This window comes from Belonocnema kinseyi, chromosome 10, assembly GCF_010883055.1.
Source record: "Belonocnema kinseyi isolate 2016_QV_RU_SX_M_011 chromosome 10, B_treatae_v1, whole genome shotgun sequence".
In the NCBI taxonomy this organism is placed as follows: Eukaryota; Metazoa; Arthropoda; class Insecta; order Hymenoptera; family Cynipidae; genus Belonocnema; species Belonocnema kinseyi.
In genome coordinates, this window is record NC_046666.1 from 85512580 (window position 1) to 85522775 (window position 10196).

General features: G+C 34.5%; 1 protein-coding gene across 2 annotated transcripts in view; it reads right to left on the reverse strand.

Annotated features, from left to right (window-relative positions):
* LOC117181634 (leucine-rich repeat-containing protein 15-like) overlaps positions 1-10196 on the reverse strand; it is a 431057-nt gene that overhangs the window by 261647 nt on the left and 159214 nt on the right. For both annotated transcript variants that reach the window (XM_033374520.1, XM_033374521.1), the window contains exon 2: positions 7923-7979. The gene's annotated coding sequence lies outside the window, so the exon portion shown is untranslated. The remainder of the gene's footprint in view (positions 1-7922; positions 7980-10196) is intronic.

Genomic DNA, 10196 nt, shown 5'->3' on the forward strand with positions numbered 1-10196 from the left:
ATGTATCAGCCTTGGAGGAGATTATGTTGAGAAATAAAAAAAAAAAATTCTTAAAAACGTTTTTCTTGGTCAGGCCGGAAACTTATCAATCCACCCTCGTAAGTATAATGGGAAAAATTAACTTTATAGTTTTTTGCTTGAAATAAATATATTTTTGATTCAAATAGTTGTCCTGATTCTATTATTCTCAGATAGTAAGGATAAAACTGAGGATGGGAGTGATCATTACTTAGGTAAGATCGATTAATTATTAAATTGTACTTTGCGCCTCTCCCTTTAAATTATTAATGGTAGATGGTGAAGGGAGTATGGAATCTGAATATTTAACTATACACATAGTAAGAAACATTATTATGTGATACGAAATCAATGCATTGCAAGAACACTTATAAGTGTGATTAAAACAGAATTTCATGAAATTGAAACTTTAAGAATATTTTGAATTTAAGATAGACTTTAGAAAGTTCTCAATTGTTTGTTCTATTTTTCGATTGAAAACCGGGATATGAGCATTTTTTTCCAACCTGCTATATTTTTGATTAGGTCAATGCTGATGCCACTATTGCTGGAAGTAGACATCGACATATGTCTAGTGGAGTATGCTGGAAATATTGCAGAATCTAGATTACTCCTTTCCAGAACATTTTTAATTCATCGACTGCGTGAAAATCACCTTATGAGGTTATATCTACGAAATAAAAACATTTGCTGTTTGAATGAGAAGGATCCTGGTTCGTTCCAGATATGATTCAAGAGCCCTCGCTTCACAAATTGTACAATCATCTGGTTGAAAATATAAGATAAAATATGGCTGAAATGTGTGGGGTCCGGAAGTCTTTAAACGAGGAGGAATTTTGATTTTAATATGTTCACTATTCTTTAACACATTTAAAAAGGCTATTGCTATAAGAGTTTGCATCCATTGACCAGTAGTGGGTGCTAAAAGTGTAGCAAGTTTTTCAGAGAGTTTTTCCAAATATGTTTCTTTATTTGGGGACCAGTTTTTGATGAAATCTGGAACAAATTTTGGATCCCAGGTCGAATTCTATTTGGTTAAAGCTAGTTGAAGTTTAGATGTTCGCTTACAAAATCTCTTAATGGCTGGGTGTTTTGCAATCTCTGATCCCAGCACTAGTTTCACTACTAATCTGATATAATGTATAGACCGATATGATAATCTATTTTCGAACTCATATGTGAGAAAATCTAAGACTTGTTTTATTGTTGCAGAAAAAACTCACATTGACGTAAGGAAGATTCCGCTAAGGATGCCCTGTTGACTTTTATCGTTACTACATATATGCGATTTAACTTGTACGCTTCTTGAAGGATATTTCGCATACCAGGTTATGCTGACGCGATAGTGGATGCGGTATCTATTAGAAGAAGATAAAATATTAAACTGAGGTCTAACGATTAAGGGTTTTATTTCAAACATTTTCATACACTGAGGGAACAAAGGTTGGTTTGACCAGTTTGGAACTATTAGAATTCCCCTGGCTTCGTATTTATAAATCATTTTTTAGAACTTCTGCAATAAAAGTGAATGGGAGTGGGGGCTTACAAGAATTAATCATTACAGTTAATCTTAAATGCGTTAATTGCGATAGGACGTAGGCCATTTTTCCAACATACGTAGTTGCGGCATTCTGTGTTTGCTCTGTTGGCAAAAAGGTCGATATTGCAGTATAACCGAAAGTTTTACAGAGTAGCTGAAAGGTTTGTCGGTATAAGCTGTGCTCAGTCTCAGTATCATTTCAGTTATGAGGTTATATACATGGAAAATGTTTGATTTCCATTAGATCTAGTCCTTATGTACTTGTGAGCTTAAGGTTATAAAGGTTTCGATATTATCTATTTGATTGTCAGAGTGAGGAATACTCTTTCTAAATCTTTTATATAAGTCAAACCGTACTTTCCGGCTAAAAAGCAAAAGCTTAAACTACCTAATAAAGACGCAAAATCTCGAATTTTGCATTGAATATTCATCTCAACTTTTTGGAGTAACTCAGAATAATGTTTCCTTTTGTCCTGTGGCAATAGAATTTGCACTTCAACAGAATTTAGTATAAGCCCTAAAAATGTAATTCTTTGCATTGCTTCGAAGCACTTTCTCTAAATTTTTGTGATGTGATATCATTTAACAGAATATCGTTCAGATAAATAACAGATGTATACCCGCTGCTTCTTAGAAGAGTTACCACCAGACGCTTCACCTTCTTTAATATTCAGGGGCCATATTAAAGCTAAATGGCAGACATTTAAAATTAATAGGTACGTCCGTTAAATCTATGTCTTAAATATGTTCTCGAATCCTCCGCCATGTGGGTGAGATAACATGCATGTTTTAGATCTATAGATGCTATAACAAGTTCTGTTTTGCCTAAAACATGTTCCTCCCAGACTATTACATAATGTTTGAGACGGCCTACTGATGAACTTACCGAAAGGCTTACTACGGATGCTTCTTGTGGGATGTACCCGTTATTCGAATCAAATTCGGCTTTCGATAATTGTATGATTTAAGCTTATGCGATATTTTTGTCTGCTCTCTCGTTCCCATCCGACGATATGGTTGCTGATAAAGTGGGCCTTTCAAATTTTTTTAAAATTCTGGTAGCGACGCAATTAAATCAGATTTTTTCCCTTGTTTTAAATTGTTTAATGCTTTTGCAACAATTTTGCAGTTTTCAGCGCTTCAGCCTTTTCCATGGACATTTTAGTCAATAATGGCCCTTGATTTCCTCTTTTAGCAGCCCTTCTGGATGTCGGAGTCTAGCTGTTTCCCAATGGCTTCGAGCAGATCTGGATCCAGAGATACAGAAAGGTCCTCGATCTTCTTTTCTGGAATATTAGTGGCTTCTTTTGCTCTTTCTGAAATTGCTTTTTCTCAATCCTGTTGAGTATATCTTTTGTGATTATTAGAGATTTACTTTACTGCCTTATATCCCGTTCAGGCAAATAAGAATTATGAGAGTGACTTCTTGATTCATTCGTAGAAAACATGTAGGACTTTTGTGAGTGGTTCTGGGGCGAGTACCATTCATAACGTTGTGATGAACCACTGAGTGATCTGCATCAAAGACGACATGAAAAGCGACTACGTTGTCTATGCCTATACCTTCTTGGAGAACGACTACGTAAATCGAGTCTATATCGGTTCCACGAGTGACTGCTCTCATAACCTGTCAAGGAAAAAAATTACTTTTTCATTAAGGAAACTAAATCCTTCATTGGAAAAACATGCTTCTCTTTTGAAGGAACTTGTTCCTTTTTAGAAAAACTTGTTCTTTTCGATAGGAACTCGATCCTTTATTGAGGAAACTTGTTCCTTTATTGAGGAAAGCAGGTTCCTTTATTAAGGAAAACTTGCTTCTTTGTTAAGGAAAACTTGTTCGTTGATTGAGAAAACCTGTTCTGCCCTTAATAAAAAAGTACGTTGAGAAGTTGAAAAGAAATCTGGAGATTATACTTACAGTTTTTCCTCAAGCGTTGGAGCTCCTGTTCCTTTACCTCAAATTCTTTTTTGAATTGGTTAAACCTTCACTTTCCTTTCTTTCTTTTTTTCGTCCAAGTAATCATTCCTTTTTATTTTTATAAGTATTGTTCGCAGTTCAATATAACCATGTGGCGCAAAGTACAATCAGGGATTTTATCAATTTAGCGAATTGTTTTGCAGATTTAGCTCTAATTTGCTAATTTTATCACCGAAAACAATAATTGGTTGTGGGAAATGACACAATGCATGTCGTCGTATACGAGGTGTGTTCAAAAAGTAAGGTGACTTTTCAATTTTCGCGGGTTACGTACATTCAAGTTTTAAATTTTTTGTTTTGTTGTGTTGGTACACTCGTCACGATCATATATTCACAGTTTTGAGTATATAGCTCGTGTTGTTTTTCTGTCAGAGGCGTAAAAGGTTAGAAGGGTTTGGTGTGCTCGGTGATTTTCTTCTTTCGAAAAAAATGGAGCAAAGAGTGTGCATTAAATTTTGTGTGAAAAATAGAATCCAGTGCTCTAAAACTCTTGAAATGTTGATAGTTGCATACGGTGAGTCTACTCTGAGTAAGAAAAATGTGTATGAGTGGTAAAAACTGTTCCAAGAAGATCGAGAGGATGTCGAAGACGAACCTCGCCCTGGACGTCCCAGCACGTCAACAACAGATGAAAAGGTTCAAGCAGTGGAAGAAATGGTGTTGAAAAATCGCCAAATGACCATCAGAGAAGTTGCTGAAGATGTTGGCATATCGGTTGGCTCATACCATGCAATCTTTTCGGACGTTTTGGGCATGAGACGTGTGTCAGCGAAATTTGTTCCAAAACTGCTTAATTTTGATCAAAAGATCCATCGCATGACCATCGCTCAGGAGATGTTGAATGAAGTCAATAATGATCCTGATTTTCTCAAAAGGGTTATAACTGGGGATGAATCGTGGGTATATGGTTATGGCGTCGAAACTAAAGCCCAATCGTCTCAGTGGAAGCATCCTGAGTCTCCAAGACCGAAAAAAGCACGTCTAGTTCGGTCAAATGTGAAGCTTTTGCTCACTGTCTTCTTTGATTGCCGTGGCGTAATGCATCAGGAATTCTTACCACTAGATCGTATGGTCAATAAGGAGTATTACCTTCAAGTTATGCGCCGTTTGCGAGAGGCGATACGCAAAAAACGTCCGGAACTTTGGAAAAACAATTCGTGGCTTTTGCATCACGATAATGCACCTGCTCATTCATCGTTGCTTGTGAAAGATTTTCTGACCAAAAACAGCACCACAGTCATGCCTCAGCCTCCGTATTCACCGGATTTGGCCCCCAGTGACTTTTTTCTTTTCCCAAAACTGAAGAGACCCATGACAGGACATCGGTTTTCAACGATTGAGGAGATAAAAACTGCATCGCTGAAAAAACTCAAGCCTATACCACAAAATTATTTTCAGAAGTGCTTCGATGATTGCAAAAAGCGTTGGCACAAGTGTATTATATCTGAGCGGGAGAACTTTGAAGGGGACAACATAAATATTGAGGAATAAATTAATATTTTTTTAGAAAACCATAAAGTCACCTTATTTTTTGAACACACCTCGTACACAATTTTAGGGTAGAATGAGGTTAAGAGTTCTATGGGGAAAAAGTGCCAGATATTATAAAATATGAAACTTTAATCTTTTATATATGTTTTTATGCAGAACCAAGGAAATACCTGATTTAATTTAGGTACAGTGTTATGAAAAATAAACTTTGACCACGTTTGACCCCACCCTACAAATTATTTCTTTCAGAGTAATCCTTTGTGGAATTTTTTCACCCTGGAAGTTTTAAACCCACTCTACACTATTGCAAAAAAGGTAATATTTGGATAACTATTTACATTTAAAAAACTATTATTTTCTATTTGAAAATAATTTCTTTTCAGCAAATTCCATCTATCATATTAAAGAAACATCAATTTTCAAAAAAGCACCAAAGTTATTAGTTTATTAATTACTTGCCATAAAAGGTTGTGAAAATTGCATTTATACTTTTAAAACTAAATTTATGAACACTAATCTACGCAAATCAAGTACTATACCAATAAAGAGAAATTGTCGGCGAAGCGCGGTCGGGTCGATTGACAAGCCGTAAATCACAATTAAGCGAGTCGCACTTGCACCATGTCACATTCTTGGTAAGTAATATTGCGTCATTCATTATTTGGAACACAAAATGTAACGAATTATTTATAAATAAAAATCGCTAAATTTCATTGAAATATTATAGGTCACATCCTCTACCCCTTTCTATTCACAATTTCTATTTTGTAATTTTTTTGGTAACATCCAATGCTTTCGATTGTTACACACACCCCGGTTAGAAGGCTTGCATTAAAAAGTATCGAAAAATTGCATGCGTCCACTGGTAACGTGAGAAATATTAAATACTTCTGAATCCTGTTTTTGTCCTCCCGTTTTGAATCCCTAAATCAGTAGAAGTTATCTCTTAAACTGAATAACGCTCTGCACCTACCGCCGACAATATTTTTCTGAATGCCACAAAGAAACCAAGATATAGAAAAATTTTAATTCCTTTTAATTTAGCAAATTTCGCTACTTTTATTTACTTTTTTTCAAATAATAATCATGTTAAGAGCTTTTTTAAGATAGCGTAAGTAATTTTACGATGTCAGGATTAATTTCCACATAAAAGGTTCTGGCAAAAAAGAATTTTTTGAATTTTTTATCATGATTTTTTGTTTTTGTTATTGATAATATTATCTCTGAAATTTTATATCATTCCAATAAATGTATATTGGTATAATTCATAATTTCCATTGGTATTAAAACAGACGTAGCCATTTTATTGCAACTTTTGTCGTTTTTCCATAAACTGAATTTGCTCATTTACAATGTTATTTCTATGATTTAAACTTCACTCATACGGTATACTGGGCAGCCACACCGTTTTTAAACTTTTAAATTATATATATATTTTTTTGTTTTGAAAATGCATTTATATATTTGAGAATCTTTGAAATACTGTGGAATTGTTAAATGAAAAATGTAATTTTTGGATTTTTCATTATTTTGTATGCTGTCAAAATTAGAATTTTTTATTTTCAAGAAAATTCAAAAAGTTATGACAGAGTTGTAGGGAAATTTGAAATTGACAGCTCATTTAATTATAGTGAAATTCAGTGAATTTATAACGAACTTTATAGAGGGGCTAATTATTTTAGTTTTTTACATACGAATATGGTACAATTTTCCCTGAAATTACTCTCCGAAAATAATAAAGTGTTTAATTGTATTTTTATTTCGGTTTGAAGGGAAATTAAAATTGACGCAAAATTATATTAGAAAAAAAATTTCACGCAAGGTTCTAATTCGAGAAAGCTACTGATTCGTGTTTGGTGAAATTTTATATTATACAGCTTTCATTCATATATATTTTCAATACAATCATGTTTAATTTTAACAAGTTCGAAGAAGCATGGGCATTTTGTTTCATAATATATTTATATAAACTTTGAGATACATGATGTACTAGAAATTTCAAAACAAATACATCACAAAATTTGATTAAACTTCGATCCACGTTTATCGAGTTTGAGTAATACGGTAGTTCGATAATTCTATTTCTTCTCCTGGAGTTAAGTTCTTAGAACTTGCGTGCAAACGGTGCAATATCTGGATTACGTGCAGCGTTTATGTAGCAGGATAATGTCTAACGTGAAATAGGTTGAAATTGCACAGAAAGCATTTTTCACATGGTGACGAAAAAGTGGAAATGTTTCCTAGTCATGACACAGTTTTTATGCACTTTAATATTATAGGAATTATTTTAAAATACAATGGAAAAAGCTAAAATCATTTCCCTTAAATTAAATATCAGTCGAATTTTGAACGCTCGACCGTAAATATGCGTACATATTATAAAAATCATAAGTAGTTAAAAAAAATATATATTTCAAACGATTGGATTTTTTGCAACCCTTTTTTCTCGCAAACCGTTTTCTAGTCAAAAAAACTGTTTGAGCTTTTTACATTCCAAAACCCCTTGAATGCAAAAAAACCAGTTTTGCATTGGTGTCTGTCTGCCTATCGTTGTTGTTGTCGTTGCCGTTTTTGTCGGTCTCGTCTGTATATCGGATACATTTTGAAAGACTCAAAAAGGTACGTTACACTTAACTTCAGTTTTCTGTTATTTTGATTAAATCCCACGTATTTTATATATAAATTCTCATTTTTATGTATGTATTCTAATGAACATATTAATTCTTAAACTCTTAGCCTTTTAACAATGGCAAACTTCGTTGTGACTATGAGCGCAATAACTGGAATGCAAGTTCTCGTAAAATAATGCCTACTACTTTCATAAAGAAACATAGAATTAAGCTAAATATATCATTTTATAACCTGAATATAAATATAAAGGTATTAATAACTTACTTGATACTGCTGGTAATCCCAAAAATGATTATAGTCAATCTGACGGTGTGCATATCCCTGTAACAAAGAAAAAGAAAGTTTGTTTAACTTTGAAGACTTTTAAAATGAAAACCAAATAAGTACACTTTGTCGCATAATCTCCTATTAGATTTAATGAAATTAGTAAAATTCTTTATATTTCAATAATTATAAGGTGGAAATAAGTAGATAGATTACTATTATTGGCTAAATATATATGCAGCTTATTATCCGAATAATATATTAATAAAACTATAAAATACTTTTTTGATTTATCTTAAGTTTACGATATTTTCCATGAAAGAAAATGTATTGACTATTTACTTATAGAAGAAGTTATTCTTCTTCCTACTCTACATGGGCACTTTGCCTGCCTAAGGAAAAGCGTTTTACCCAATGCCCGTGCCGGAACTTGCGACCTACTCGCTCGTTCAGAAGAATCTTATTTGGTGTTTTCTCGATTGTTGACGTCACAGCGACGTAAAGTGGCATTTAGTCATCTAGAGAACTAAGTAATTCCGTGCACATCCCCAACCTACCACTTCTCCTTGCAACTGCGCATAGAATCTTAGACTGTTCTGAAGTAGATTACTAGTTAGTCGATTACCAACTCGCATTATTTGCCACGCTCGCTAGTTTCGCGAGGCAATAATCATGCTCGTTGATAGTCGACGCTGTATCCCACTTATTTTACAATCTAATATTATAGCCGGCTATAATCAAATGACAAGTGTCTGTATTTTAGTAAATCTGAAACATAGCATCGGGTAGTATTCAACTGTGCCAACTCTCAAAAGATAACATTGAATCTGCTTTCCCGACCTATAGAGTAGGCGGCAAGGCTAAGCGATGTTTATAATAAAGATCAGGCAACAATGTATAGAAGCAGACTAGTTACAACGCTTTGAAGGACACTTAGTAAAATAGGAGGGTTAATGAGGCCGGTTTTCGGGCCATCTACAGATTGGCCTCAAGTATGTTTTATTTTATTCATCTAACTAGGTCTCATAACCCCTTAAAAGGATTTTTTCTGAGAGTGATCTGATTTCAAGATATAGTCATTTTTAAATTCGTATTTTACATGGGTTTTCGCACTTTCATTCAAATCATGCTAAGTTTCACATTGTTAGTATTGCTCACGCAAGATCATACTTAGCCAAAAACTGCGCACGTATATGCGTTACAACATATGTTAAAGCCATCATTTTTCTCGAGGTACTTAGCCTTCAAAATAGGGCTCATTTTTATACTTTATTAGGTTTGTGATCATGAAAGGAGTAAAAATGTCCTACTTTATCAGATTTATTAGCAATAATTTCTATAAAATAATCGAAATAATCTTGCAGACATTTTTCTAAGAAAAGGTATATTAGTTTACAGTCAATCAGAACTTATGGTCGATTAGAGGCTAGGCACTCTGAAACAGCCTTATTCGTCAGAATTGGTTTGGTCATCTGAAGATGATGCTGCTTCTCCTTAATTTTCCGACCAACACGATGCATCATTCACGTGACTTTCAAATTCACGTGAAGGTCTGGGAGTGTTTTGGTTATATCTAGAGTAACCAAGATACTACAGACCACTGGCAATGTGAGCGCAACATCCTACCACTCTTGCACCACTTTTGCACTGACAGTACCAACCACTTATCGGATTTGGTCCAGGATTAGTTTCTATCCATAAGTTATACACTTTAGAAGATGTATCCTGAGACTGGATTGGTATTCTTAGAATGCCTTCCTCCTGTTTGTGGACAAGAAGGGAGTACATTCCATCATCAGATAAATGTTCCTCGGTATACGATTGGGCTTGCTTCAGCTGATATACTCCGAGTGTGATGTATCGCAATTCATTAAGAGTTAACCTAGGAAAGTCAGGTAGTGTCTCTTGCGTTATAGGAAGCCACCATGCCCTCCTTTTTGCCCAGTTTTCCTTTTCTGCTCGCTCTTGCAGGCGATTAGGCTGCGAAGCCAATCGCAACATTCGTTCAGCGATCAGATGATCATTGGAATTATCATGAATTCTAGGAGGTCGGAAAGCATTACAAAGGGCACAGACTATTCTGACGTAATCGCTGATGTACGGGATTTGACTATTTGGAAAAACATTACTTAAGGCTCTCCAAGTTTTTATCAACCCATTGACTCGACCATTGATCGACAACGATAACAGAGTTTGAGGGCATCCATGTACGCAGTTTTATTGAATCTTGTTTTAAAAGACTTTCAAAGATACTAGCGTCGTTTTTCTTGCCAT